We start from the raw sequence: 8,119 nt of genomic DNA, 5'->3' as shown, positions 1-8,119 counted from the left end.
CAACTTTAAAAAAGCTCTGATACCAATGTAAGAATGCACAGCGAAAAAATACCTCAAGCTCAGCTTATTAAATTATTCCACAAGTTTCTCCAGATTGACAAATTCCAAGCATTTCCTCTTAATGGCGAAGTGTACTACGTAGTATAAAACTAGAGTAACACTTAACAAATCCACAGCCTAAATATCTTATCAAGAGATAACAAAAAGAAAGAGAGCTTTTGTATATTTCAGATGACGCCAAGACCAAATTGAGGTGGACTATTTATAGTCCACCAACACACGGCTGGCCTCGAAGGTCAGCCATTACACTGCAATCAAATTGCAGCCGTTGCAAGTTGCAACAACTTGTAACGTTTGGCATTAAGCCATCCGTTACAAGTCAAGTAATGTATGGCTTAATGCCATACGTTACTCTAGGCATGAAGGGAGGGGGGTCAGCCCACATGGGCGTCCCTCCTTTCCTCTTGCTAACACTTTTGGTTCTAATTTTAGATACTAAGTACTCGTTTGGATATTAAGAATAAAGATATTTATGAATAGTAATGAAATAGTTTGAGAATATCTGAGAATATATCAAAAAAGTTATGTTTTTAATCAGGTCTTGAAAAAACACTACTCTAATAGGATCGAGATACGGTCCGGATTTCCGATCAAATTGTTAAAAAATTTGATACAATATGGGAGGAGCATGCAGATTTTACAACTTGAGAAGACAAGCGACAATGCCATCGCCATCCATGGCTTGAACTGTGTTTTGAGTTTAGTGATATGATTTATCTTGGTATGTTATAAAAGCACGAGGAAAACAACAGAAAAAAAAAAGGCATGAACAACAAATTGGTGTTAGGCCTTAAAGTTTTGAGCCATCTCAGACACATATTCATGCATCAGTACTAGTATGGGAGTCCCACCTCCATTTGGCCAATTGGGTACAGACAAATGGATGGGCAGAGAGATTACATTAGCCATTTCCTTATGCCTCAATCATTAGTCATGCTATAGAGATTACAAGTCTAAACCACAGATTTAGAATCTGGTTTGAACACAATCAGTGAAGTGGAATCAAAAGACAAGAGAAAGTGGTACGAAAATACCAAGACTTTCATAATGATTTGGACATCATTGTGGGATCTTGGGTGCAACTTTATTCTTTCCCAAACTCAACAGGATGTAAATTGGTGTAAAGATTAAGCTGAATATCATTTTGATATGATTTTGGAGATCCTGATTGCAACTTTAGGGTTGTCTGGGACCCAATCATGTCTGCAAAATCTGTGTCTGTTTGCTAAAATTTATTTTGAAAGTGAATGTGCAATAAGCATTGTACTAGGTGTTCAAGTTCTCACTAATTAAGCCATGGCTTATACAGTGAGAAATTGAAGATTAGAGAATGATTTCATACTCCTTTATGCTTTACCATGTTCACTTGGTTGTGAAATAGCATATACATAAAGATTGGATATTCTTTGGTCAGGTCATTCCTAATCACATATGTTGCTGTTCATTTAAGTAGTAGACATATAAAACTACTTCGAATATCCCACGTTAACAAGTATGGGTTGTTTTCAGGACTCCAAGCCATACCTGCCATTCATATATCATGAAGAAATTAATAGACCTGACTCATCTTATAAAATCGATTCTATAAGATATAATTGTTTATTTTTTATAAACATATCTAATATCTTATCTGTAGATAATGTGATATTATTGCTCAATAAGAAGCACCATTTTTGTACGCTCAATAACCCAACTCTTTCTCAAACTCAATATCTTCAAGGCAATCTGCAGACGGTCAGTCCTGAAAACAAGAAAAGAGCATCTTACTCAAGTGAAGATTCGACCATGCATAGCACAGTGTCCTCGTCTTCATCTGTCAATCCAAGCTTTACTTTCTGCGTTTTATTTATTTATTTTATTTTTTTATCATTGTGTTGTCAAGTACTCTGTTTTGCTCGGAAATACAGTAGAAAATAGAGACGAAGACTTACGTACCCAATTCTCCACGCTATCCATTCGTTAATGCTTGTCCAACTTGCAAGCACGATGATTTGCAGGCGAAGGCAAAATCAAATCAAACAGGAAATTCTGCTGTACTCCTACTACTTGCAAGGAGAGCAAAGGAAAGGAAAAAACCAATAGCTTAATGATTTATGATAAATAATTTCTAAGAGAAAATCAATTTACTTTTTTGCTTTGAATAAATACTTTCTTTATTCTTTTTCTACAATTTATTTTTTATTTATTATTTCTTTGAGAGAGGGCTACTCTCGCTCACTTTGACCACTAGTTGTTTTTGTTATTTTTTTTTATTTTTTTATTCATATTTTTTAATATATTTAAATATTTTTTAAAAAATAAAAAAATACATCAATACACTTAAAATCACGTCCTTAATCATTAAGTAAATAAAAAAATAATTTTTTTTTTACCGAGCGGTTAAATAAAGCGGTACAACTTAAGAGACAAAGTAATTTTTTCCTATTTCTTTCTGCATGGTTGTATTTTTTTAACAAATGACTTTTAAATGTTAGGAAAAGAGAGAGCCGAAAGTAGTATTTGAGACCAAGAAATAAAAATCATGTGTATAAAAATGAAAAGCAATAAATAAAAAAATATGAAAGAAAGGGAGATATATACTACTTTTGTATTTTTTATATAATGGTGCGTGTCACATGACATCTAGCTAAATGTAAATGTGACCAACAACTGTAGTGGAGCTCATTTTTTGAGGGCTTTCGTCTAAATTTAACAAATGAAAACTATATATAAGAAAGATGTTAGAGTGTTATGAGATTATTATGTTCCAATGCTATAGATTCACTTTACAATAAAATAATTTTATAATCTACTGTACCATATCAAGTCACGTCAATTTATGAGTTTATTTTTGTGTGATTTTTTTTATAGCTAAGACATTTTTCTTACGTGAAAATGTAGCATGTACTGAAATAAAGTTTATATGGAATACAATTGTTTTGTGCCATATGAGACAGGACTATAAAATGGAGAAGTTTAGAAAAAAATATATTTGCAAACTTGGTTTTTGAACCTCAAAAACCATTGAAGTGGGTGCAATAATAATGAAAAATGAGTATAATGATGTTATTATGCCGCCTTATTTTGCTCTCTCGTTTTGACCGCTTATGCATTTAATTTCTTTTTAATTTTTTTCTTTTATTTAATGATTAAGAAAATGACTATTATTATATTTTTTTATTTTTAAAAAATATTTGAATATGTTAAAAAATGTAAAAAAAAAAACAAAAAGTGAAATTTGTACTATTGGGCACGCCAGTTGTCAAAGCTGGATGACCCACTAGCACTACCCAAATGAGTATTGTTGTCTACATGTTTAGGGTATGCAAAAAAAGTGCACAACCTTAAGAAAAAAAATAGAATCCATTATGAAAAAGACTTTTTATAGGATTCACTTTTTTAGTGACACACTCTCGAACCATACAAATCATTGCTCACAGAAAAATATTATTAGAATATAATTTTTATTTTGAGATTTAAAAAAGTTAAATTGTTTATTATATTTTGTGTTAGAGTTCGAAAAAATTATAATAATTATATGAGATGAGATAAATTAAACTATGTAACCAAACTAGGCGTTAGTCTCATAACAAGTATATGTTGATGCATCAATTCATTTAATAATTGAAATGGAATACAATATTAAAAAAAATGAAATAATAGGAAATTCATTCTCCTTTTTTCGATAGATAAAAATAAATAGAAATATATATTATTGCTTGTAAATAACAAGAGAAATATTATTTTCAGTTTTAAGTAGTGCAACTTCCTTCCGTGCACTCTGTTTGAAAAAATTTAAAATTCTTATGAAGAAATATTTTTTTAACATTAGATTCATTTTTTTTTTAAAGAGAATGTATAAATTTACGCACTTTAATACTGTATATTCAAATAACAAACCTACGCCAACTGAGTATTTCCATGCTGTATATTCAGCAGTGCAGGCCCATCTCCAGCAATCACGCTGATGCCCTACCTGGAGTGGGTGTAAACGGTACCAAAACAGCAAGCAAGGTGAAAATCCCATAAAAGAAACAGATCCAGCTATGGGCTCTCGAAATGGCATGGTTTCTGTACTGACTGCACTCTGCACACAAACACACATATCATGAGGGTCCCAAAAGCTGAGAAAAGTGTATGGCACGGGTACTGCCCCCTCCCCCCTTTTGCTTTTTTCACCATTCTAAAGAGCTTTATGGCTTTTGCCATGCACTTTTATTTTCAATTTTTTGTTTTTTTTTTTTATTTTATCTTAAAAGCTCTGAGAAAGAGGAAAAAGATCAAGAAAAGCCAACGTGGAAGAATCAATTCCAACCGCATGGAAGAATAAACGCACTCCAACGAAGATTTGGGTGTGTGAGCATTTCTAGCTTAACATCATATAGTTGGTACACTCGTTACTATAAAATATGCAGAAAAATATGATTGTTTTTAAAAAAAAAAAAGAGATGTAGAACATCTTCCAATCATAGTTATTCTGTCCTCGATCAATAAATTAAAAACCTGACCAATGATCTTGTTAAGCAAAATATATATATCATTCTATGAAACCATGAAATCCCTTGGATTCATTAGAATGTTTGGAACTATTACACCACCATCATTTAATGTATTAATAAAAGGTTCAAATCACATGGCGTATAATTCAAAAGAACTAGTCAATAATACAATTGAAACTTTATTAAAATTTTATAAAGAACAAGAACTTTTCATTTTTAAGTAATATAGAATCTCATTCACTATCTACCCTTATCATTATCATATGAAATATCACAATTCATCATTATTTTAACTATAACTATCTAACATGACATTAATATAATCGAAAACTATTTATTGTTTTATGTTACCTTAGAAAATGATAGAATTAAGATATAGTTAAAAAAATGACGAATAGATTTTTATTTTTTTTGCAGGAATGAGTGTGTTCTTCCACAAACTTTAATCTTTAATCTATGCCATTTGGTTTATGATAGCCATGAGAAGGATTTGATCTCAGTTAAAATTGAAGGTGGGTTTTGAAATTGACAAATGAGAATATTGGAACAAGTTGGTCAAAAAAGGGTTTGTGCTTACTTGTTGTGATAGCCGGCCTGGAATAAAAAAACTCCTGTTGATGATACGTTCATCTTTCAAGTACTGGCCTTTGAATGAATGGATAATGATGAAATGATTCTTATGAAATATCATTATCTCTGGCCTGTTCCTGCTAATAAAGCATAATGTCAGTGACCAGGACCGCAAGAAGGATGACTTTCTTCATATATATTGAGGATTATGATGAATATATATGGCCACAAAAGGGCAATGCACATAACTCTATGGAGAAGAAACTAAATAAAAGAAATCAACAAACATTAACATGGTGTATTGTCAAGCATCACATTAATTAGTTTCGATTTTGGTAAATGATTGAGACATTTAATGCTATGGGTAGTAAATCTCATTTTTTTACTTAGTGATTAAGAAAATATTTTTTAATAATATTATTTTTTAAATAATTAATAATATAAAAAAATATTTTAAAAAAAATCAAATAGTCTTATCGAGAGAATCTTTCAGACTATACCATCGGAGGGTGTAGCAACCATCCTTTTTCATTAGTAGAGAGATGGCAAAAAAGAACAAAATGATCCTTTCAACAATGAGCAAATTGCACAAGGTATCATGAGCAGAAAACCCTAAAAAAATGATAAAAAAACAAGCTGAACAATCAACCCTCCATTTATGGAATTTGCATCAGAGAATATGCCCTCACCCACAGCTTGTAATTGTTTCAGAAAATATCTTTTTTTCCCCATTCCTTAACCATATATGCTTGTGCTCACCGCTCATCATGTCATTCACTCATTTCACTGTGAGAATACTATTTAATAACAAAAAGATAATGTGATGATTTGAAGCCCTAAAAGAGATGTTTTTCATCTGGGAATTTTAATTTGAAACCTTGGAGCAGCTGGGATAGAGGTGGCCCCTCAGATGATGGCACAGAATTTTTATTGGAAAAGTTGTATTCCCATGACAGCTTTTTTGCATCTTCTAAGAAAGAGGCCCCACGGAAGCCGAGCTTTTTAGTATTTTGTTGCAGTTTTTTTCAGTTATTTTTAGCTGTATTTTTTGTTCTTTAATCACTGCTTTAATTTATAACTTTTATTCTTTTATAATTATAATAAAGAAATGTTATGCATCAGTTATTATTAATTCTCACACCTATAATTTTTTTATAGAGTGTAGAGATATTTTTCATAAGATATAGAGTATGAGTTAATGAATAGTAACTGATTATAAGAATTTTTCTGCTATATATATAAATATACTAGGCAGAAGCAACGTGCAAAGCACGTTTGTCTAAGTTTATAAAATGGTTATTTGTAAAAAATAATATATATTTTATAAAAATGATTGATTTCACTTAATAATTTAAGGCATAGTAGAGAAAATAAAAATATTAGTTCAAAATATCATACAATCCAATACATGTTTATAACATCCATAATTTTAGCAAAGCTTCCTGCGATAAATTTAATAAAAGTCTAACAAAAATAGTAGTTCAAAATATGTGTCATTTGATGTTTGTATCATGATTCATCATTTTGTGTCAAAGATACATACCGTGGTTGGGAAATATTTTGGTTTTTATAATGGTAACAAAGGAAGTTATCATTATAATCATGACCAGTTTTTTTTTTTTACAGTCAATACATGTCATGTAAAAATATAACTGGCGCAAGTCAACCACCATTATCTTTGCCTTTATCCAAAATTTTGTTTTCTACATTACATTAGAAACACATTTTTAAATTAAGTGATTGTATAAATATTTTAATTTGCTAGTAATAATAAGATTTTACCTCCATTAATTACAAACTTTTTATCAACTCAACGACATCAGAATTCTTACTAACAAATTATTCCTGTATCATCATTGATACAAGTGATCATTCTTTATTAATCCAATGAAATGGTGCTAGGTAGCCAAGAAACATGATATTTTAATTTGTATTTTGAGTTGAGAAATGCTTTTTTTACTTAAAGAAAACGTACAAAAAACTTACCCTTAAACTCCTCACGTGATATAGCAAATGGAAAGTGGAAACCTAAAGTGTCTAACCTACCCTTAGGTTGCATTTGAAGGTTAACCTGACTTGAGTTGAGTTGAGATGAAAGTTAAAATTTGAATAAAATATTATTTTTTAATATTATTATTATTTTAGAATTTAAAAAAATTGAATTATTTATTATATTTTTTGTTGAAATTTAAAAAAATTATAATAATTAAATAAAATAAATTGAGATGAGTTTAGATCCAAACTTTCCAGTCCTCAAGTGTCTAACTTTTTATTTTCAAATGCATCTTTCGCTTTCGAAGCCTGAAGTCCGAAATACAACAACTGGAAAAACCAAAGATCTAAATAGCATCCAACATTTTGATCCAAAAATATCAATGTCCAGTCTGCAATTTTTGTACCTTCTATTTGTCAAACCAGCTCCTACTAGATTTTTATAACAAAAACAGCTTATGTACACAACCACTTTCTAAAGAACAAAATTTACAGAAACTAAGAATTCTTTTTATAGAAGATGAAGTAGTAGTTGACAGCTTTAGTTTAATTCGACCTGTAGCTTAATATGCATGTACAGAAGAGTGAGAAGAACACCCTGTGGAAGTGGTGCATACCTAATTCCTTCTTCAGACATCTCATTCGAATCATCATAAGAGGGATTCTCCTAAGTGATGTTATAGATATGGCGCTCCCAATATCTCTCATGTCTCATTTTTAACCTTACTTCAGCCCACCACTGCAATTCAGCAACTGTGCATCTGCCCGTAAAAGCTTAGCCATACACAACACCACCACTCCATGCATGCATCACCGTCCACACACAACAGCATCGCCGTAAACAATGTACGCAACCTGCACCACCACAGCCAACTCTTCCTCTGTTTTTCTATTACAAAACAGAGCACCGAAAGTTTTTCCATACTCCGAGCCACTGTCCAGCCACAACGATGCAGCCCTCTGAACATCCATCGTGCAACAACAGCGCCACCTCCTGCGCATCACCACTGGCCGCCAGC

This window comes from Juglans microcarpa x Juglans regia, chromosome 8D (genome assembly GCF_004785595.1).
Source record: "Juglans microcarpa x Juglans regia isolate MS1-56 chromosome 8D, Jm3101_v1.0, whole genome shotgun sequence".
In the NCBI taxonomy this organism is placed as follows: Eukaryota; Viridiplantae; Streptophyta; class Magnoliopsida; order Fagales; family Juglandaceae; genus Juglans; species Juglans microcarpa x Juglans regia.
Note: the sequence above shows the minus strand (reverse complement) of the source record.